This window comes from Palaemon carinicauda, chromosome 2, assembly GCF_036898095.1.
Source record: "Palaemon carinicauda isolate YSFRI2023 chromosome 2, ASM3689809v2, whole genome shotgun sequence".
Taxonomy (NCBI): Eukaryota; Metazoa; Arthropoda; class Malacostraca; order Decapoda; family Palaemonidae; genus Palaemon; species Palaemon carinicauda.
In genome coordinates, this window is record NC_090726.1 from 130140926 (window position 1) to 130165891 (window position 24966).

Here is a 24966-nt window from a genome sequence, read left to right on the forward strand (position 1 = left end):
TACACACACAGAAAAGTCTGGCCTATTTATTACATGTTCTCCACTGTCCTCATACACCTGACAACATTGAGATTAGCAAACAATTCTTCTAAATCCGAGGGGTTAACTACTGCACTGTAATTGTTCAGTGGCCACTTTCCTCTTTGTAGGGTAGAAGAGACTCTTTAGCTATGGTAAGCAGCTCTTTTAGGAGGACACTCCAAAATCAAACCAATGTTCTCTAGTCTCAAGTAGTGCCATAGCCTCTGTATCATGGTCTTCAACACTCTTGGGTTAGTTTTCTTGCTTGAGGGTATACTCGGGCACACTATTCTATCTTATTTCTCTTCCTCGTGTTATGTTGAAGTTTTTATAGTTTATATAGGAGATATCTAATTTAATGTTACCCTTCTTGAAATATTTTATTTTTCCCTAAGTTTCCTTTCTTCACTGGGCTATTTTCCCTGTTGGAGCCCCTGAGCTTATAGCATACTGCTTTTCCAAATAGGGTTGTAGCCTTGCAAGTAATAATAATAATAATAATAATAATAATAATAATAATAATAATAATAATAGGACGCCTTGCGAGAACTTACAGAAAAAAATAAATGGGTAAACTTGATAAGATGTTTAATCAGAAAAAAGAAACGATGAATTTGTTGTTAATGAAATACCTTTCTCGACAAAACTATTTTACAATTAATATATGAATCAACAAATAAAAAAGTACTAGATGCTTTAATTCATTTGCGAGTTTAAATGGAACCTAAACCCGAAATTATTCCCTTAAAAATACAAAAATAAACCTGATGTTGTAGATAAGAATAATTTATTCAATTAATGAAACTCCTTTCAAAATTAATCTTCTTCTAAACATATTATTCAAAACAAACTAATTTTTAAAAGAAACCTAAACCAGACATACGGAATAAATTAAAAGATATTTGCACTGACAATATCTTTTACCTATATATAACTCATTTAAAATTCTAGGTGATATGGTTGATTAAAAATTCACTTATGAGGAACACATTAGGTTTGTTTCTTTACAATTGAAAACAATGGCTTATTCAAGATGTCTTTTATGACTTTCGATGAGATAAGTTTTTATATCTTTCATTCTGCCTTTCGAGTATTGTCCTCCTGTCTGGTCTTCAACTGCGGACTCTCATCTGTTTGTTGGACAAAAAATTGAGTTCTATGAAATTTCTTGTTCTGGGTGTGGATATTAGTCTGGCACCATCGTTCAGTTAGTTCTTTATGCAGGATTCATAAGATTTTCCATAATTATAACCATCCTTTGCAATTTCATCTTCCCAGATTGTACCATATAGGCTAGTTAAGTTGTCGTCCGCGGGTGTGGACGTGTGTTTTAATGCTCTGTATCGAATCTGGCTTAAAACGGAATCATTGTGTATCTCGTTGTTTATACTATGGAAAATCTTTTTGTGGGTGTTTACTAGTGTTGATATTAGTGAAATATAGTGTTAAAAATCAGTGGTTTCCTTGTATGTGAGGTCTGTAGCGAAAGGCCTGACCCAGCATTTATGTGTTGGGGTGGGGCTACTTGAAAAGTCATTGAAAAATGATTCAATATGCCTTTCGGTAGAAAACGAAAAGAAAAACTTAATCCCGTGAATGATCTCGATCTATTTGTGACCGAAATCGACACGGTACTCCAAGGAAAAGAGGAAAATATAATGGCAGCAACTAGCATGCAAATGAACGCCGCTAATGAAGAATGTGATGACGGAGGCAATCATGGCATGTGTGGGCACTGTGAGTCCTATGTCGCTGATGGGATACAATGCGATGAATGCCGAAGATGGTACCATGATGAAGAAGCTTGCTCTAATTTAAGTGATGGCACAAGTACTCTTTTAGAAGGCAGGAACATCATTTATAAATGTCCAAGATGTGTCGAGACTGCAAATCCCAATGGTTCATGGGTCAGGCAATCATGGGAAGACATGACGAGGCTAAGCATCAACATAGAAGAGATGAAGGTAAATGTACAACAACAGATGTCTGGTTTTATGGATATGATAACTGCTCAATACACTAATATGCGTCAAGAAATTGTTGAGCTGAAAGAGAAACTTATGAAATACGAAGGCTTCAGATATCAAGAAAACTATCATGAAGAAGATGACCACGAATGTCGAACAGGTCAAAACCTCTAAACAAGGCCACTTAGTAGTTGATTTTGCGGATAAAGCTGGGTTAGAAAAGGCTAAAAATGACTTAGAAGAGGTCAAGAATGACATTATGGTAGAAGTAGATAAAAAGGATCTACTTAAACCGAAGATCAAGGTCTGCAATATTGATGAAAATTGAGATGATATAATTGCCAGTATAATGGAGAAGAATGAATGGTTGAATGATATATATGAAAATGAAGAAGACTTTAAATTGATCAGGAAGTTTAAATCAAGACAAAGCGGTAAATTACATGTCATCATAAAGTGTAGTCCAACTATCAGGAGTCTTCCGTAAAAGGGATGATAGAGTATATACCACGCTTGGAGGATGCTGCAAAATTTATGATTCCTACAATGTATTTCAGTGTTATAAACGCCAGGAATTTGGTCATACTGCCGATAATTGTAGCAAGACTCAGGTATGTGCCAAGTGTAGCCAGGAACATCGAACCACGGATTGTACTGTAAATATGTTAAAGTGTCATAACTGCACAGTGAGGAATTACAATGATACGAATCATAAGACATACGATGATAACTGTAAAGTATACAAGGAGGAGCTTACCAGGATAAAAAATTTAACCGATCATGGAGTCTAGCCCATTGGTTAAGTGTGGTCTGATAAATATTCAATCGGTGGGGAATAAAACCATAAAGGTTAGAAATCTTATTAACGAAATGGAATTAGATTTATGCTTATTAACGGAAACTTGGTTGCAGGGAAATATTAGTGATAGCTCAAAGATTCAGGAGATGACGCCGTGTACTCACGATTTCTACCACGTACCAAGAAAGGATAAAACTGGAGGAGGAGTGGGTGTCTTAGTATTTGAAACGTTTGAATATATCTATTTAAAACTGACAAGAAACAGTAAGGTATTGAATATAATATCATTATATAGACCACCAGGGAGTAATATGAGGAAATTCATTGAAGAATTTAGTATTCTTGTGGGTGTGGTGGACGATATTAAAAATACATTAATTGGTTGTGACTTTAATTGTTGGGTAGATGATGAAAACGATTATAAGATTAAAGAACTCAAGGAAGTATTTGAGATGTTTAATTTAATAAACAGTGTGTTTCGGTATCAACGTCAGTAGGTGGTCATACACTCGACTTTGTCATATGTGGAAAAGATTCTGACCTAATAAGAAACCTTGAAGTGGAACCAGACTTTGAGATCTCAAAAACACAAACTCATCACTTTTGATGTTAATATAAATTGCACCAGAGTATTAAAAAAATGGATCACATATAGGGAACGGGAAAATTTTGATGCTGAGAATTTTATTGAAGCTAGTGTAGCGCAAATGTCTTGTGAGAACATACAATGACAATTTTGGAAAAATGTACGATACCATGTGTCCCATAAAGAACAAACAAATAGTTGTACGCGAAAATGTTAGATGGTATAATAGTGAGCTATTAAAGGCAAAAAGACACAGACGTAAGATGGAAGGTAGATGGAAAAGAGCCAAATCCTCACAAGCCGGAAATCTATATAATAAGGCCAGAAATGACTATAGCATCCTGTTAGAAAAAACAAAAAGAAAATTCTACAACGGCGAATGTAAAAAAACCAATAATATGAAGGACTTTCACAAAAACCAAGACGATTTGATGGGATTAAAGAAAAAATGTGTCTTGCCTGACAATGTTTGTGCAGAGAGATTTGCTATATTCTTCAATGAAAAAATTGATAAAATCTATAGAGGTTTCCCCCAAAATCACTTGGAAGGACAGTCAGTTATGCCAGTGAAGGAAGGAAAGAAGTTAATAAAATTTAAGGAAATAAATATGTGCAACTTGTTAAAGGTTTTGAGAGAGATGAAGAATACATATTGTGGAAACGACCCTTTCCCAAACAGTTCAATAAGTGAAGCTCCAAACAAGCAAGTTGTATATAATATTTACCTGAACATAATTAACCTAAGTATATCACAATCCTGTTTTCCTAACTGTGAAAAAAAACTGCGTTGATCAAACCAATTTACAAAGGAAAAGGTGATGTAAACGAGTTAAATTCATATAGGCCCATTTCAAATTTATCCTACATGTCAAAGCTTATTGAAAAAGTCATAAGTGAGCAATTATGGGCGCATATTGATGAGTTAGAGGTATTCCCGGAAAATCAATCGGCCTACAAAGCTAATCATTCTACAGAAACTACCTTATGCTCAATAATGAATGATATGATAGGTCTTCTTGATGAGGGAAAGTGTGGAATTTTGATCATGTTAGATCTTAGTGCTACTTTTGACACTGTTGTGCACGAGTACTTACTTGACGACTTAAAGTCTATTGGAGTGACTGAGGAAGCACTGAAATTTTTGCGAAGTTACTTAATGAATAGGAAGACTATTGTAGAAGTTTCTGGAAACCGATCCAGTGAGAGAATTCTTATGAAGGGTGTACCACAGGGTAGTGTTTTGGGCCCTATCTTGTTTAACATATATACTATCGAGCTATCACACATCTTGAAAAAACAAAAAGTGGGCTTTAAACTATATGCAGATGATACTCAGTTTTACCTTACAATTTCAACAACACAAGATACAGAGAAGAAAATTGATGAGATAATGACTGAAATAAAAACATGGATGCAGAGGAAAAAGCTTAAATTAAATGATGATAAAACAGAATGTATGTTTCTTGGCACAAAGGTGGCTTTGAAGAATTACCAGTTAATTCAAAGTATAAAAATTGGTGATGCTGATGTTGGGATTGTGCCTGTTGTGAAAAATTTGGGTGTACTGATAGATTGTAATTTGTCAATGAGGGACCAAATTGTGAACACAGTGAAAGTGTATAACTATCACCTGAGAAACATAGCATTTATTAGAAAATATTTAACAGAGGGCAGTACAAATATTTTAGTGATGAGTCACGTAATATCAAGGCTTGACAATTGAAATTCTCTTTACTACAAATTGCCCAATACACTACTAAGAAAGCTTCAAAATGTGCAAAACCGGGCGGCTAGACTGATAAAAGGCATTAAACTACGGGAGAGAATAACTCCTGCATTGATCGATCTACATTGGTTACCTGTTAAGGCTAGAATTGAATTTAAGATTTGCTTGTTGACCCACAAAGCACTTACAAGTGATAAGCCTAAATATCTTCGTGATTGCTTGGTCCCCTACCCTGAAGCTACCAGCGCCGCTGTAAGAGTTAGACATGCTGATGACCCACATAGACTATTCGAAATTAGTGTGAATCATGCAATAGGAGGAAGAACGTTCAGTTATGCTGCACCGAGACTCTTCAACGACCTTCCACTCGATGTCAAGAATAGCAAAAATGTGGCAGCTTTCATGAAAAACCTGAAGACTTATCTTTTTAGAAAGTTTTATAATAGTGACCTGAAAACTATTAAGCCTGAATACAAATGCTAGCGAAATAACTGATAAGATACAGAGCAAAATATTAACTGGAAAGAAATTATTTTTTCACACACCAAGGCCCGCCTGAACAGACTTTTAGTGTCTGACGGAGGGCAAGAAATAAACCCGTAAAAGTAAAGTAAAGTACCATCATGCGCAGTACTGTAGGCACCACTAGGTTTATTTTAAGTCTCGTCTTTAACATAAGGCTCAATACTACACAGTCCTCTATAAGCAGGGTTGAAAAAATCATTTTTCTAACAAACAAACAAAATATATATATATATATATATATATATATATATATATATATATATGATAAATTTTGCACATTTAGACGTGTTTTTCATATTCAAATAAGCCATATATATTTTTGATACATTAATGTCTGGATTCTCTTAACGACCTCGGGATCAGAGCCCCTGGCGAAATCACACAAAGACAAGAGCTTGTGACCGGCCGGGAATCGAACCCAGGTCGGCAAGCTTGTATAGTCCCGAGGTCGTTAAGAGAATCCAGACATTAATGTATCAAAAATATATATGGCTTATTTGAATATATATATATATATATATATATATATATATATATATATATATATATATATATATATATATATATATATATATATATAAAGTAGATGTATTGATTTAAATCAGACTTTTTATTCAAATCATTTTTCTTTAATTTATTTTTTCAATAACACTTATTTCCTGCTGTTGATTATTTGTTTCAGTTTTACGAGGGATTTTCTGGTATCAAGCTTGATCAATGTTGAATGAAACCATAGGTTAATATGCATTACTCGAGATGAGTTTTTCTTTTAGAAACCAAAATTCAGACAAATGATTTAATCGGAGCGTACAAGTTATAGTAACTAGTACATGCATACACAAAAATAAGCGAAACTGCAATCAAACAAAAATGCAGTACATATATACAACAGTTTTATTGTAACAGTGTACACAGTAAGAAATAAAACTAAAAACACAAAATGGAAATAGGGAACTACAAGCAATGATCAATTAAAATAACATATTTTAAGAACAGTAACAACATTAAAATAGATCTCTCACAAATACACAACATAAAAACCTTCGCTGCAAGTTTGAAATTTTGAAGTTCCATTTAATTCCACAACCTGGTCACAGCTGAAATAAAACTTCTAGAATAATGACTAGTATTGAGCCTCAGGATGGAGAAGGCATGATTAAAAGAATTCACTGCCTACCTAGTAATACGAGCAGGATGGTACTGTCGGGGGAAGATCTGAATGCAAAGGATGATCAGAATTATGAAAAATCTTATGCAACATGCATAACGAACTAACTGAATGAGGGTACCAGAGATTGATATCTAGACCAGGAATAAGAAATCTAATAGACAGCAAGTTCTTGTCCAACAGATTATGAAGAGATTCAGCAGCTGAAGACCCGACAAGAAAACAAAACTCGAAACAAGGTAGAATGAAAGAATTAAAAAACTTCTTTAGAATATATGGATCACCGAAAATCTTAATAAGCCAATTTTTGTGCAATTGAAAGAAAGATAGACCTTATGTGTTTCTCAAAAGTAAATTTGCTAACAAGAATCACAGTTAAAATTTTAAAGTGTCATACAACTAAAAAAAAAAAAAACTATCATGATGAGATCCAGATGTTGAGGAACCACTGTCCTCGATCTACTTATAATCATACTCTGAGTTTTGTTAAGATTCAACTTCATGCCCCCTAATTTGCATATGCAACGAGCTTGTTTTCTAGACCAAACCACATGTCATGTTCACAGACAATGAAAAGTAATGGACCAACAACACTACCCTAAGGAACACGAGATATCACATTCCCATACTCACTATGGTGCCCATCAAAAGCCACTCTGCGATCTATAAGTTGAAAATTCAATAATGATTCTAAGAAAAGAGCCACCTACTACCACCTGTTTAAGCTGGAAGCAAGGGCCTCATGATTAACACAGTCAAAGGCTGCACTAAAATCAAGGCCAATCATACAGACTTCCAGACCACATTTAAGGGATTTCTGTACAGCATTGAAGATTATATGCTCCAAAACCTTTACGATAGCCAATTCGCAAACTGGTGAAAATAAGACTACCTTCAGCATACCTACTTAAGACGTTTTGCCAAAAGACATTCAAAAACTTTATATAATATAGGGAATTATGGAAATTGAGTGGTAATCACCTGGACGAGCTACCACAAAGACATTTCCATAATGGAGTAACATTAACAATTCTACAAAACGTGCTAAAAACTCTTCTTACTACCGTGCGGAAAACAGCAGATAACTTAGGAGCTAAAAAATATGCAGTCTTTATAAAAAAAAAAAATAAGGAAAAATACCATTTGGATCTACACCTTCATAAGCATCAAGGTTCATCAAGATCTTTAATTTCAAGAGACCGAAAAGATGAACTAGATAGTTTACTCTCAACAGGTTGATATATGCCTCTTTTCATATAGCAGATCTATTTTAACGTAGTTATTTATACTAAAATAACTTATATTTTCTATTCATAACTTCTCAAAGATATATCTATTTCCTTACTTCCTTCTCTCACTGGGCTATTTTTCCTGGTGGAGCTTTAGGGCTTGTAGCAACCTGCTTTTCCAACTGGAGTTGTAGCTTAGCTAATAATAATAATAATAATAATAATAATGATAATAATAATAATAATAAAACAGTTCTTTCCAAAACTAGTACCTTACAGAAACTCAAACCAGAAGTGCTGATTAAGATTCAATGATTGAATATATCCAGTAGATAAAGCACTCCTTTCTTAAAAGGAATCTTTGCATGAAAGCGGATATAACACTATAAGCCTATTAAGAAAATCTTTATTAATCGATTTTCTCAGAATGAGCCCTTAATGAAACACTAAAACCAGATTTGCTCAATTAATTGCCAAAATAATTTAAATTCATTCGGTTGATATACCTAACTAGCAATGAGTGTCACATGAAGAAAAGTGTATCTAACGAAAAATAAGTTTAAAACGAATCAGGCAGTAAGGCTTTTATGAAATAAAAACGAGCACAAGAAAAGGGAAATTAACAAACGCCTTTTTTCACATCCTCATCGCGATTACTAGCAATCCTATGCACTGTTACTGGTAATATGACATCTATGATAAAACATTTTCACGTAACTCTTGAATAAAAATCCCTAAGCTCTTAAAAACGAAATCCTGATGCAATGATTTGCAAGTCTTTAAATGCATCGTTTCATAGAATTCATGTCTCCATGTATTTTCCAACTATGAACTTGCATCTTTCCCAAAGTCCCTCATTTAAACCCAAATAACAGTTCCGTCCTTCTGCTCTGTTTAGCACAGAATATACATTTTTAACAGACGGATCAAAAGGAAAATGTCACCGAGCGTAGACGAGGAAAGTTACATCACAAACTTGCTATTGGCAAAAGCGCTTGCGCCATCGTCACCCATGGTCAGCATTCTGCAAATAACAGAGCAATTACCCATCTCCTACCTCTAGCAACACTGATGAGTTTCCGCCGCCTCCGTTTACTGGCGGTAAATGAGACTGGGGAAACGAAAAACGAGAGAACAAAACCGGACGACCTTCGCTATGACCAACAACCGTTCAATAACTGCTGCATCGAAAGTAAAAGAAAAAAATATATGTTATAAGGAGGATATGTTATTACAACCAATTAAGTAAAGAGTAAATAATAAAATAACTGGGAATACGGAGATCAAAAGTAACGTTTACTGACACAAGATAAATTTTTTTTTTCTTACCGAGGACTCGAATCCACTTTATTACAGATTCTATTTTGCTACTTGATATTCATTTGACCGTAAATGATACTACATGAAACCAACACAAGAAAAGATGCCGTACAGTTAATGGTACATTCGTTTAACCACCAAATTAGTTCATCCTTAACCCTGATTTGAGCTTAACCTTGGTTTTGGTAAATAGCTTTGGGGTTCTTATGGTTATCTAATCAGCGACGCCAACTCATTAACAACTGGATATGTGTGTGTGGCTATTTAACAAGATGGTTTTTAGACCCTCAAAAATGTATATTACTCCGGGCAAATTCAGTTCTAGTATCAAATCTTTATTCTACAGCATACAAAAACCTCTGTCATTTAGCACATGTTTTCTCAAAGATAATGTAGCTTGCAACCCCGCAATGACAGCTGTGTGGTAATTAATAATTCTAAATCAGTATGTTTACATATAGAAGGATGGCATATTCTGTAAAGATATTTTACAGCCTAGTTCACAATTATATTCAGTTCTGTTCCTTAGTGTAATTTCGCCATATTTTTGTTTAGTATCAAAACAACACATTTTTGGAAACTTTATTGTAAAAGCTATAAGAAAAACAAGGTTTCTATTTGCTCTGACACTTACATGACCACCATCTTGGATTTTACAATTTGGCTGCTATGGCAAAAAAAGATGTTAGTCAAAAACCTAGCTTCTTAATAACCTTTAAATATGATTTTGACTGCTAAACCCCCATTTTCATGGCCAAGGAATCTAATGGTATCAACATAAATAAGGTATTTTCAATCACAAACCTATTTGACTGAAATATTCCATTTTATTGAATTTTTCACAAGTAATTAGACATTAACGTTCCACTAAGTTAGTGTCCATTAAGATCAACATGATTCTCATGAGAATAAAAATTGGGTTTAATCTTTTAGGTAACCAAGGAATCTTTACGTATCATTGCCATTATCAGTTTCATTATTGCTTTGTATCCTCATCATTCAGACACTCAATGTCCAAGATCGCTGCATGATAAGTCCTTTGTTCTGCAAGAACATGTGGCAGAAAAAGTCTGTATTGTATTGGTAGCTAAGCATCTCAATGATTGCCATTGAATCTGGAAGGGCATCTGTCATTGTTGGTTGCAGATACCCATCAGACTTCTTGTGGCAGCCATTTAAAAGGGGTTTCAACTAATATCCTACAAGAGCAATGCTATTCAGACAGGCAACCCCCACCGCCACTCTAGCTTGGATATGGACTCTCAAGACGTATTATCTCAAGAGCTCCAAGGGTTGGAGGTAGCCTATCACTCTCTACCACATGATCACAGAAATGCCATCACAGTTTAGAGATGGTCCAGGTGTAGATGCCTTTTGGGGGAGCAGGGTGCACAGACAAAGCAGGCCATTAGCCAACATAGGTTTCAGTCACTTCTGCCTCCATTGAAAGCATCTACAGAGATTGATTGATTGATTAATTATCAGTTATCTAGCATCCTGATATCTAAGGTCATTGACGCCGATATCATTTGTTATAAATAAATAAATGGTAATTCAGTCTAAAACAATAAAACCAAAAACATTCTTGTAATAGTCAAATAGCTTTCAGAAGACCAGCTTCTGAAATAAATTTTAAAATACCACTAGTATAGTTCGGCACATCATGTCTGAGAATCTTGGTAAGGATGAACCTGCCATCCTCATCTCGAACCTCAAACAGATGTCTATTTCTTTCAGTACTATAAGTGGGGAATTGGTTCAACAAATGTCTCACTGTCAAGGGTACCAAACAGTCATCGCAATATGGTTGGTGTTGGCCATTTAGCAGAAACTCATGTGTCAACCGAGTGTGACCAATGCGGAGATGACAAAGAGACGTCTCCCACTTTCGGGGCATAATGTTATACCTACCCGGGGGATCCTTATCCGAGTGTGTTAGCACTCAAGGAATAAGGAGTACCTGCGCCTCACTAAAACCTTGCTACGCATGGATCGCGGCTTACGCAAGCTGTGTGAAGGTATGTAGAAATGTGACTCGTCCTGGTAAAGTTATTCAGAGTTCTTTAGATGGAAAAGCTGTGCACTAGGACTTTCCCAATACCACCTCGTCAGGGTATGGGGACGCAACAGTATTAATCTTAATACTAAGTACACAAGGGAGCATGCTTTACCTGCAGTGGTTTGAGGTCAGCTATGCAGAGAACCCAGGATGCTGCTTTCCCCAAGAGAGGGGAGAACGAAGAAAAGAATAAGGGCCAGTGAAACCTTTTCATTCATGCACACTAAAACCGGGTAACAATGCCCTCAACCTTCTGCTACTTGTCCAATAAGGAGCTTGAGGTTTTAAACCAGCTGTTGTGCAGCCACCACAGGACCGATAGGAAATGTATCGTCTCATATTGGTCACGTCTTGTAGGTAGTGGGATGTGAACGTGTTCTAACGTTTCCACACCCCAGCTTGAAGAACCTGCATCACTGAGTACAGTAGTTTCTTTTGAAGGCCAGGGACGTAGCTATGCCCTTGACATCATGTGCTCTGGGGCGAAGTGACGGAGGAGGGTCTGGATTCAGTGCATAATCAATGACCCTGCGAATCCACGCTGAGATGGTGTTCTTGGTGACCCTCCTCTTGGTCCTTCCTGTGCTGACGAATAGTGCAGGCACACGAGGACGGGCTGCGGCTGTTCTCTTGAGGTACAGCCTCAAACTCCTTACTGGGCAAAGTAAGAGATGGTCTGGGTCATCTGTTACAGTACGGAGACTAGAAATCCGGAAGGAGTCGAATCGAGGATCCGCTAATCCCTGGTTCAGAGTCTTAGCAATAAACTCAGGGACGAAGCTGAATGTTACCTCTCCCCCATCCCCTTGAATGGACGATGTCGTATGAGAGACCACGAAGTTCACCGACTCGCTTGGCCGAAGCAAAAGCTAGCAGGAACACCGTCTTCCAAGTCAGGTGGCGATTGGTTGCCTGGCGTAATGGTTCATAGGGAGGTCTCTTAGGAGACCTGAGAACTCAAACCTCGTTCCATGAGGGAGGTCTCACTTCTGACAGGGGGCAGGTAAGCTCATAACTACTTATGAGTAAAGAAAGTTCTAGCGATGAAGAAATGTCCATTCTTTTCAGTCTGAAGGCGAGGCTTAAGGCTGAGCGATAGCCTTTCACTGCCGAGACTGATAGGCGCATTTCTTCACGCAAATACACCAGGAACTCAGCTATTGCTGGAATAGTGGCATCGAGTGAAGAGACACCCCTTCCACAACACCAACCACAGAAGACTTTCCACTTTGCCTGGTAGACTGCTGCTGATGATTTTCGCAGGTGTCCAGATATCCTGATCACAACTTGTTGCGAAAATCCTTTCTGAGAGAGGAGATGCTGGATGGTCTCCAGGCGTGAAGTCGTAGCGAAGCTACGGCTTTGTGGAAGATGTTGGCATGTGATTGTTTGAGTAGATTGTGTCGTGGAGGGAGTTTTCTCGGAGGCTCCGTTAGGAGTTGCAGAAGGTCCGGAAACCATTCTGCGTGATGCCATAGCGGAGCTATGAGTCATTGAAAGATTGACCGATGTTCTGGTCTCGTTGAGTACCTTCCTCATCAGACAGAACGGGGGAAAGGCGTAAACGTCGATGTTGTCCGACCGTTGTTGGAAAGCATCTTGCCAGAGAACCTTGGGGTCTGGGACTGGGGAACAGTACAGCGGGAGCCTGAAGTTCAGGGCCGTTGCGAAGAGGTCCACAGTAAGAGAACCCCACAAAGTCAGGACTTTGTTGGCTACTAGATGATCCAAAGACCACTCGGTACTCACTATCTGAGATGCTCTGCTCAGATTGTCGGCGAGCACATTCCTTTTGCGTGGAATTAAGCGTGCCGATAGTGGTATCAAGTGGATTTCGGCCCATCTCAGTATCTCTACTGCTAGATGGGATAGTTGCTGCGAAAAAAAAGTACCTCTTTGTTTGTTGATGTAGGCCACTACTGTGGTGTTGTCGCTCATCACCACCACAGAGTGGCTTGCCAGGAACTGTTGGAACTGTGGAAGGGCCAGAAAGACAGCCTTCATCTCTAGGAGATTTGTGTGGAGGTACTTTTCTGACTCTGACCAGAGGCTCGTGTGGTGCAGCACATGGGCTCCCCACCCTTTTTTTTTTTGAAGCGTCTGAAAACAGCATCAAATCTGGGGGGGGGGGGACAAGAAGGTCCACTCCTTTTCGTAGATTCTCGTCTGTCACCCACCACTGAAGGTCTGTCAGTTCCGCAGGTCCCATGGGGATCTGGATGTCCGGGGAGTTGTGTGCTTGATTCCACCGGGAATTAGAATCGCCACTGGAGGGATCTCATCCTGAGGCAACCATTGGGAACTAGACGGGCCAGCGATGAAAGGTGACTGAGGAGACTTAGCCACGATTGGGCTGGAAGTTCTTCTTATCTGAGAAAAGGTCTTGCGACCTTTCTCAGCCTTGTTATCCTGTCGTCTGATGGGAAGGCTTTGTGGAGAATGGTGTCTATAATCATGCCTAAGAATACCAGTCTCTGAGTAGGAAGCAGAGAGGACTTCTCGAAATTTACCATGATCCCCAGATCCTGGGAAAGTCTCAAAAGTTTGTCTCGGTGTTGAAGAAGGGTTGACACCGAGTCTGCTAGGATTAGCCAGTCGTCCAGATAACAGAGGAGACGGATGCCAATCCTGTGTGCCCAAGATGACACTAGAGTAAACACTCTGGTGAAGACTTGTGGTGATGTAGAAAGACCGAAGCACAGCACCTTGAACTGGTATATTCTGTTGTCTAGGCTGAATCTTAAGTACTTCCTTGAAGACGGATGGACTGGGATCTGGAAGTACGTGTCCTTTAGGTCCAGTGTGCACATGAAGTCTTGAGGTCTTACTGCTAGTCTGACCATGTCTGCCGTCTCCATGTTGAACGGAGTTTGTTTGACAAACTTGTTCAGAGCTGAGAGGTCGATGACTGGTCTCCAGCCTCCAGACTCCTTCTTTACAAGAAAGAGTCGACTGAAGAAGCCTGGGGATCCGTCGAGGAGAGCGCCCTTCTTCAACAGGGTCTGGACTTCTGCTCGAAGGGCTTGCCCCCTTGCCGATCCCATGGCAAGGGAGTTCAATGACACTGGATTCCTGGTCAAGGGAGGTAGAGATGTTATGAACGGGATGCGATATCCTAGACTGATCACGGAGATTGTCCAGGAATCGGCCCCAAGTTGCTTCCACCTGTCTGCGCAACTTTGTAGGCATCCCCTCCACTGGTGGAAATGCAGGGGGCTGCCTATCCTCGCGTTAGTGGCCTCGGCTGCTCCCTCTAGGATTTTTCCCTTCCCTGGAGGACTTTTTGCCTTTCCTGTCTTTGACAAGAAAGGGCTTAAACACCGTTGCCATCGCTGCTGTTCTTATAATCGTTGTGGTCTTGGTTTGATGGGACTGCTGTGGTGCTGGAGGATTATAGGGCTTAGATGTGAAGCCCTATGGAGGAGGGAGTCTTGATGAGACTTCCTCCACCTCTCAGCAGCATGTTTCACATCCTTAAGCTCAAACAGATGGGACCCCTCTATGGAGGAATGTCTGAGCCTATTGATCTCGACGCAAGGGACCTTCTGGTGGAACCTCTCAGCTACTGCATCTCGACGTTTCAAGATGGTATTTGCCCACAAGTCCGAGACTTGGTGGGCAAGAAACTTGATCGTGCGAGTACCTGAGAGTAGGAAGGTTTCCATAGCTTTCCTGGTACGTTCCTTGGAAAAATCCTTGAATCGTATCAGGATACCTAAGGTCCCTAACCAGATGTCCAGCCACAATGTAGCTTGCATAGCATACTTTGTGACCTTCTCATGATTAAGGATCTCGGCTGCCAAGAACGAGACCTGCGGTTGAAGTCTCTCTCAAGAGGGATTCCCCTGGTTAGCTCTTCCAGAGAGTGGTGAAGAGGAAGAGCTGAACTGGGCTCCTCCAGGGTCTCGAAGTAACTCTTCTGCTGTACACGAGGAGGTGGGAGGAGCTTGTTCGTGGTACCGGCATGGCTGGAGGAGGCCAACTCAAGAGAGTTGCTGGGAGATCTTGTCCTTGGTACTCTTCACCCTCTGAGTACCAAAGATGCGGTCTAGGACCATGTCTTTTCCCTCTCGAGGGGGGATCTCTGGGTCGGAAAACCCATTGAGAACCCTCATTAGAGTCCGAACCTGCTAGAATGTATGTTCTGACTCCTGCTGGTTTCCTCCTGTTGTAGGATTTGCAGCGAAGTCTCCTTCTGTCCCCAAAAGGCTCTTCTTGGGGTGAGTCGTGGACATTCCCTGAGTGGCTGGCTGGCTTCATTCTAGCCCTAGTGGAGGACTTTGGCAGGATTTTGGAGTCTTTGGATTCCTTCCGGGGAAGGAGGTAAGACTCCAACATCGAAGACCTGTGTGCATGTCCCTTCTATTCTCAGATTGCGGGGAACTCTCGGCGTAAAGAGATTTCCTCCATTGGTGCGATGGGGGTCTCTCTTCGCGTGGTTCCCTAGGTGACGGGAGATCTTCGTCCAACAGGGAGGGAGAGTCTCTCAGAGAAACAGGAGGAACTTGCCTCGATGGTCTGCATGGAGTCAGCTTCGCCTTCGGGGAAGTAACCGCGTCAGAAACTCCTCTTTTCCTATTCAAAGGGGTAGAGGAAGCCATGGTTCCGTGCCTTAGGTCGCTCTGATGACCGATCAGAAAGGACAGGCTTGAAAGCCTGAGTTACGGCTCTGATTAAGGCACCGAACCAGGGCTGCTGGCTGACAGACAGATCCCCTGAAGAGAAAGGGACCGAAGATTCCCTAGGAGGAGTTACTGTGATAGGTGGGTTCGCCGTAGAAGGTAGTTCAGGGATCCTGAACCCCTTTGCATGAAAATTTTTCCTTCTTCCACAATGAGCGATGGTATGCGCTTGGGGGGAGGGGAATAAGGCGATGGCGACCTTGCCGGATGACGTGCCTGTTGATGCGAGCGGGAGGATATTGCCACTCGCGCGAGCGAAAATAATGGTGCTCGCGCGCGGGAGAAGGTTGGCGAGCATGCGTGCGCGCGGGAGAATGTTGGCGAGCATGCGTCGCGCAGGAGAATATTAGTACGCGCGCAGGAGAATATTAGTACGCGCGCAGGAGAATATTAGTACGCGCGCAGGAGAATATTAGCACGCGTGCGCGCAGGAGAATATTAGCACGCGTGCGCGCAGGAGAATATTAGCACGCGTGCGCGCAGGAGAATATTAGCACGCGTGCGCGCAGGAGAATATTAGCACGCGTGCGCGCAGGAGAATATTAGCACGCGTGCGCGCAGGAGAATATTAGCACGCGTGCGCGCAGGAGAATATTAGCACGCGAGCGGGAGAATATTAGCACGCGCGCGTGAGAATCATGGCGAGCGCGCAAGAGTGTGTTGGCGCGCGTCCGTAGGAGAGAGAAGGCGCGCGGGAGAAAGATGGTGCGCAGGTGAGTGCACACGTTCTGGCGAGCGCTTGCGCGCTGGTGAAAGTTGGCACGCAGGTGAGAGTGGCAACGTGGTTGTCGTCTCACCTACAGATTTGCGCGCTGGTGAAAGTTGGCACGCAGGTGAGAGTGGCAACGTGGTTGTCGTCTCACCTACAGATTTGTGCGCTGGAGAGATATGGCGCGCAGGTTTCTGTTGGCATGTTGGTTGGCACGCAGGTAATGTAGGGCGCACGTGTTGGCGCGCAGGAGAGCGCTGGCACGTGGGAGGGCACTGGCGCGCAAGAGAACATTGGCGCGCCTGTGAATAAGAGGAGAGCATTGGCGCGCAGGTGGGCGCCGTCGCGTAGGAGATCGTGGGCGCGTGGGTGCATAGGTGCAGGAGTGGGCTGGCGCGCAGGAGAGCGCAAGTGCACTGTGGTGTGCTGGCGGTGTGCGCAGGTGATCGTGGGCGAGTGTGCGCATGGCGCGCAAGAGAGCGCTATGTTCAGGTAACTGATGGCGCTTAAGTGCATGTTGGCGCGTAAGCGCGTGAGGCTGCTGCCGTCTGTGAGGGCGAGCAGGTTGGCTGGTGCGCCGAAGCGTTGTAGCATGACGAGCTGCTGGTGAGTGCTGGTCTGAGCGCGTGGTGCGCAGGGCGAGAATGATGGCGCGCAGTTGCGCACTTTGGAGGAGCTTTGTTAGGCTCTACAGGCGACAGGAACGGCGATAGAAGGTCGGCCGGTCTGTTGGATGGATGGTCGACGTGTCCTTTGAAAGGATGACCATCCACCGAAGGAGATCGCGAACGACCTACAGAAAGTTCCAGGACCGAAGTCACAAGACTGGTTGCAGGTGCAGTGATGGATGAATGAAGGTCTAGAGGATCCTCTGCGGGGGACTGCAGTGATGACGTTGAACAAAAGAGGTGTCTCTTCACCGCTGGTGAAGGGAGGCCTCTAAGGCGAAGAGGAAGGCGAGCCTTCCGACGGATGTGCCCTATGGGGGCCGTTGGATCAGCAAGCTGACCGTCAGCAGTCCTCCGAAAAGGAGTCTCTGTAAGTGAACTCCCCCGAGGGGCAGAAACACTAGCATGAGAGACCGATGATGAACTTAGTTTCCCCCTCGGAGGATGGTCAGGAACAGGGGAAACTAAGTCGGCAGCTACAACTGCAGAGTTTGGAATGGCAGAGGAGATGGTTGATGCCGAATGAGACACCTCTGACACAAAAACGTCGACAAGAGTCAGGGGATCTACCTCTGACAGCGACGATGATTGCTTAACAGAAGCACCCATGCGGATGAACTGCAAAAGGGCTTCCTTGGAAGGCGAACCCGTGAGCCCCAAGGAAGACCAAATCTGAAATAGAGAAGTTAGTGACAAGGCCTCACCCGGGGGGAGAGGTGGTGCTGCTTCGCTAGGGGAAGCAACCTCATCTCTCGAGACTCGGGTTTGGTCGGAAATAACTTGGTCTACGCTACTACTTGACAGTCTCTCGTAAGAGACCAACCAAGTAGGAGTTTCGGAGGAGGGTTGGGCGACAGAAGAAGAGGCCTTGGGTTTTTCTCCTTTCAAAGCAACCTTCGAAAGAGAAATATCCCGCTTGGACTTCTTCTTCCGCCGTCGCAAAAAGCTCTCCCACTGGGAGGAAGACCACTCCCTACACCTGACACTATCACACCGTTGACCTCTGCAGGAAGGATAAAGGGCGTGAGGATCAGTCTTGACGGCCGGAGAGTCTCGGGCAGGTGCGCATGGTCGCAGAAGTCAACTTCACACACACTCTAAGAGAAAAAGAGAAAACAAAATGGCGTTAATGGCTGTCAACAGTCGGCGAGGATCAAGAACAGCAACAACTGTTCACCATCCGAGCCAAAAGCAAAGTGAGCTCAATCACAGGTGTGTGAGGGGCACTAACTAGTGGTGTGGGTAGTTAACCCTTGTTAAAAATTAATGGCTCGTCATTTCAGCTACGCTGAAAGTGATATGGTATTTTTATTATAAAATAAATTTTTAAATATACTTACCTGGTAGTTACATATACTGTATATAGCTTAAATCTCGCGTTTCTACACGTCACGACAGAAAATTCAAATTCGTGGCGATCGGCACCATGACAGTAGGTGGTCATACATGAGCACCATCACTCGTAGGTTATCAGAACCATTCCCAACATTCTTCAGAAATTCCATGTCCCTGTTTTCTGAGGGGAGGAAGGAGGGTCCTTTATATATGTAACTACCAGGTAAGTATATTTAGAAATTTATTTTATAATAAAAATACCATTTTTAAATATGTAACTTCCCTGGTAGGTAGTTATATATAGTTGATTGACACCATTGGTGGTAGGTTGAAAACCTCATCCCATTGGGAATTCGTATAATTATTAATAACTACAATTAGTAGTACTAACAATCTGGTTCTAACCTGATAAGGAGGCTGGCTTCACAATGATACTGCCTCATTTCGCCTGCATTCCTTGAGACTCGGCGTCCACTCCGTGGGCTGTAAAAGTCTCTTGGGGCTGCCACTAGATCCTCGACCTCTAGCGTGGTTAGACCACCACCCTAGCAAACCTGGCATAGCCAAGGATACTGATTCTGGTATTACAACCCGAAAAGGAAGTTGGCTTCACAATGATACTGCCTCATTTCGCCTGCATTCCTTGAGAGACTCAGCGTCCACTCCCTGGGCTGTAAAAGTCTCTTAGGGCTGCCACAAGGTCCACAACCCTTAAGAGTGGCTAGACCACCACCCTTGCAAACCTGGCATAGCCAAGGATACTGATTCTGACCACCTACTCCACATTAAAACTAATTTGATTTGCATCCCAGATTGACGGAAGGTTGCGACAACCTTCACAGACAACCTGTGAACACATTAAACGTAACTTGACTTGCATCCTAGACTGACGGAAGGCTGCGACAACTTCACAGACAACCTGTGAACACAAGTAGAAGAGAAAAGGGCAAGGGTATATATTAAGTTATCGGGAAGAGGCAGTAGACCCTTCTCCAACTACGATGCTGGAGCTAACGTACGGACCTAGGGAACAGCAAATTAAACTGGGTCTGGACATCTTCGAGATAGCAGTCTGTGAAGATTGATTTCCTTCGTCAGAAAGTAGGCTCCAAAACTGACTTCATTTTATTGTGTTTGTAACCCATAAAAATTGCTACAGCTCTAACCTCGTGTGGTTTTACCTTAAGGATAGGGAAAACTTCTTGCTCACAATCCTGGAGAGCTTTCCTTGTTAAATCCTTAATGAAAAAATCCAGGGTATTCTTTGATAAAGGCAAAGAGGACTTTTTAACTGAGCATCAGAGCCTGTCTGTCTCGTCTTTGAAAAGAAAGCCTAGCTGAAGGGAGCAAATTGCATTGTCTCCATTAAAGCCCATCTTCTTGCTGATGGCTTTTAACTCTCCTAATCTTTTGACTGTATGAAATTAGGAAAAGTGTCTTCTTGGTAAGATACTTTCAAGACGCCTTGTACAACTGTACAAACCTACTTGAGGTTAAAAAGGCCAGGACTATATCCAGGTTCCACGAGGAGGTTGGATTTTCTTTTCTCTTAATCGTCTCAAAAGATCTAATGAGATCAGAGAGATCATTGTTACCTGACACGCCAATGTGTCGGTTACGAAAGACGGAGGTTAGTATGCTGCGGTAACCCTTGATGAAAGGTACAGCTAGCTTCTCTTTTGTACGCAGATACAACAGAAAAACTCTGCTATATTGGCTATAGAGGTATTGGTAGAGGAAAGTATTATTCCTGTACCACACTCTAAATATGTCACACTCGGACTAGTAAACCCTAATAGTTGGTAATGATCTGGGTGTATCTACCAGCCACTCCATCATCTCCGCAACCCAATGTCTCAAGGGCCAAAAAGGAGCTATCATGGTCATGCGGACGTTGGGCGAATCCCTGAATCTTTTCAGGACTCTGTCCAAGATCTTGAATGGAGGAAAAGTGTACACGTTTAGACCTTCCCAGTTCCGAAGAAAAGTGTCCACTGTGACTGCTTCCTGGTCTGGTACTGGATAGCAAAATACCAGCAACCTCTATGTCATTTGCGAGGCGAAGAGGTCTATCGAGTGTTGACCCCACAACATCCAAAGGTTGGTACACACCTCGTGATGTAGGGTCCATTCTGCAGTAAGAACTTTAGTCTTCTTCTGCTGAGCAGATCCATCCTGACGCTTTCCTCCCCTTCTAAGAAGTGAGTAATCAGGGCTTGGTGAATGGCCACTAGCTCTTTGATATCTGTGTCTCCTCCGAGAGACTATCCACAGATCCCTGTTGAGAATCGTATGCGTCAAACAGGGACGACATCGACCTCTCTAGTTTAGACAGACCAGACACTTGCAGCGCGCCGTGTGCGCGAACTAAACCGTGTGCTGATTGCTGCGAGGGATCGTCAACCGTAGGCGGGTAACCACCGGGGGGAAAGTCCTTGCGACATTTCCGGAGTGCCTTGAGCGCGATCTGAACCGATTATCATCCTCAGAAAATTAAATTCTGTGAGGGTGATAGTTAAGATTTGGCCAGGTTACCATCAGGCCTAACTGTTGCGTTACGGGCATTATCCTTTGAAGAGCTTCCAAACACTTTACTAGTGATTCTGCTCTGAGTGGTCAGTCGTCCAGGTACAAAGAAAATCCTTACTCCCTTTATGTGAAGCCAGGGAGTCACGTTGGACATCACTCGGGTAAAAAACATACTTGTACAATGGACTGACGTCCTGAGCTTTTCGGAACTAGGAAAAGTATGTTGTAAAAAAAACCCTGCGAGGGAGTGTCCTCTACAATTCTATGACTGATTTCGACAGCATAAGGCTCAATTGTTCTTAAAGAGCTGCTGCTTTGTTTCCTGAGTGGACTGTTGTCAACTCTAAAGGTGTCGACGACATGGGAGGCATAACCCGTCTCACTTTTTTATTCGGTTTGTCGTCTTGAGAATCTGCGAGTTTGACCTCCAGTCACAATCCTCTGAGTTCCCCTTGAAGGGGCTCTCCCACGAAAGAGCTGACGAGTGAGAAGAGCCTCCTTTGTATCCTTGCTAAAAAGCTAGTTGGAAGGATCTATTTAACGGTCCTATAGAAAAAATCTTGCGCAGCCTGTTAATCTCCGAATAAGGGACAAACCTGAAGATAAAAAGGAACAACACATAGTTCTCTTTTTAAGAACTCCTGCCGTGAAAAGGGGAGGAAAGTTCAAAAGGGCCATCCCTCTCGGGCTTATCCAGATAGGCAATCAGATGTATCTGAGCCTCGTTCTTAGGGTCTGTGGCTACTACGAGAGTTCCAAGAGTCCAGTCCGTAAGGCTGAAGACTTCTATTGACTAAAAGTTTCCTTCAGCCGATGGTCCATTTCAGAATTGGACCACATAAACTTCAACTTGCTCATGATTGACCTGAGTGAGGAGTAAGCAGGTCTGGAGAAGTCTCCTTGGAAGAAGGCAGGAACTCCCAAAACAAGAACTTCCCCCAGACGAATACCACAAACTAGATCTGGAAGCCAGTCGAGTTTGAGGAAAAGAAAAAAGGAGGTCTTCCCTAGATCCTTTCTCTTGGATGTTCATTGGTCGAGAGTTGAGAAAACTCTCTCAACACATCTAGCCAGGACCATATTCTTGAAGGAGGATTTTTTTTTTTTTTTTAAACTCAGCTGTCTGTAATGAATCCTGAGATTCGTCTTCTAATTCGGCTAATGGAACATCGATTCCCTGATTCGAATGAGTAGGAGACAAAACCGCGTCATCCTGTCAGTTATTGTCTTCCAAAAAATTCATCTTGTCCTGAAGAAATCTCGTGAAGGATATCATCCAGTTGCAAAGAAGTATCACGTTTATGTACTGTAAGCCTCAAGGGAGAGAGGTTCCAGTGCTTCCAGCATAAGATCATCATGCTGTAAGGAAGCATTAACATCTGTAAACCCATGCGAGGAAAAATCTTGATCGCGTGCGTCCAGCATGCATTCAGCATGTTGTATGTCGACAGCGTGACGCGAGGGAGCGTTAGTTGCACGTTCAGAAAATCGCGAAGGAGAGAAAATACTTGTCTATCCTGTTGCTAGGACAAGTCCCGACTATATGAGTCCATCATGGGTCCAGATTGAGACTGTTGTATGTTTCCATGAGAGGTATCAGACTAATGCATGCGTCCCGAATGCCGTGAGTCTGCCGCGAGCCGTGAGGAAGCATTAGTATCGCGTCCAGTCAATCGCAAAGAAGAGACAACTGTTTGTCTATAGTGACGTGGGACAAGACCTGACTGCATGCGTCCGGCATATGTTCAGACTGCTGCATGCGTCTACTTGGCCGTGAGTTTCCAGACTGCTGCATGCATCCCGAATGCCATGAGTCTGCCGTGAGCCATGAGGGAGCGTCAGTATCGCGTCCGGTCAGTGGCGCAAAAGAGGCAACTGTTTGTCTATCATGACGTGGGGACAAAACCTGACTGCCTGCATCCAGCATATGTCCAGGCTGATGCATGTGTCCAGGTTGCCGTGAGCTTTCAGACTGATCAGATTGCCGTGAGATGTCCGCGAGTAGCATGCGTCCCGCATCAGCGGTAGTCGCGCGTCCCGCAGAACGCGAAGGTGAGACAACTGTTTGACTATCTTGTTGAATGGACAAATTTTGACTGACAGCGTCCAGCATACAACCAGACTGGCGTCTGCGTCCAGAATGCCGTGAGGGAGAGACCAGACTGCAGCATGCGTCCGCCCTAACGCTTGCCGCAATGCGAGCTGATCGCTGCGAGGGAGCGTTGCAGAATATCGGAGAACTACGCTGCCCGATACTATCGGAAGACCGTTTTCTTGGTCTATTGCTTGCTGTCCTTAGATTCTTTTAGCTATAATTTTTCTGCCCGAGAATCGTAAGCGTCAAACAGAGACGAAATAGACCTCTTTAATTCAGCCAAATCAGATACATGATGAGCGCCGTGTGCGCTAACTGAACGATGTACTGATCGCTGAGAGGAATCAACAACTGTCAATACTTCTAGCGCACCTTGTGCGCGATCTGAATCATGTATCTATTGTTGTGAGATTGTCAACAGTATTAGCGTCTGCGTCCAGGTGGTTACCAGGGGAAAAAACCCTGTGACATTTGCCAATCTGGGGGAAGGGAAGGAGCGTGTACTGACGTAAACTGAGCACCTGCTTCATCCGAAAGGAACACCTTCGGCGAACACCAGTCACTGCAGGAAGGTTATTAAGAGATATACGTCTCTTGAGTGGTCTAGAACGTAATGGTTGGCATCAACCACGTCGCGGTTTTGCGTTATCCGACGAAGACGCATACATTTTAACCTCGCCTTTACTGTGGCGAGGGGGAGCAATCTGTACATCGTTAACATGATCGCACGAGGGGACGACCGTTCGCTGATCAGAGTCTGATATCCTTTGGCCTTTCGACGTTCCTTCTCCCAGGGGTTGGGGAGCATGACCTGGGCTGGGATTATGACGGACACGAACAGACGCACCCTCCACTGAACTGACATTGAACACTAGCACTTTTAATTATTTCACATTAGATCTTCATAGACTTTTCCGTTGCGAGAGATTATACTCTTTCGTCAAGGGCTAGAAAGAAAATACAATAGAATATATGATTAATGTTAGTATTCTCAAAATCGAGATATAAAATAACGATACAAGTAATTGTGAAAACAAAAAAACGATTGCCAAGAGTGTTACGTATCGTAGATTGACTGCATTGCATCATCATATGTGCCATTGAACACTAGCACTTTAAACTATTTCACATTAGATCATAATAGACCTGCCCGTTGCGAGAGATTATCCTCTTTAGCCAAGGGCCAGAATGAAAATACAATAGAATATATGAATAATATTAGTATTCTCAAAAGCGAAAAATTAAATAACGATACAAGTATTGTGAAACAAAAACGATTGTTTAATATCTGACATCTCCCTTAGAAATACTACGAGCGTAAAATGACTGTACGCTCGAGAAAAACTCTAAATCGAAAATTGACTAAGGGAAATATACTAATAGGACAAATATATACAGTACTTGAAAATAATCTATTTCCCTACACCGAGCACAAAAAAATTACAACTTTGCGGGCAAGTCCAAAACAGAAGGATGACCTGGAGAGCGCGAGTAGTAGGTGTCAGTGGGCTAGTCCAACTGTATTCTCTAGGGCCTGTCACGGCCCTC

At 42.5% G+C, this 24966-nt stretch overlaps 1 protein-coding gene across 4 annotated transcripts in view; it reads right to left on the reverse strand.

The window, feature by feature from the left end:
• LOC137626954 (alpha-N-acetylgalactosaminidase-like) overlaps nt 1–24966 on the reverse strand; it is a 219820-nt gene that overhangs the window by 190455 nt on the left and 4399 nt on the right. The gene's annotated exons all lie outside the window — the stretch shown is intronic.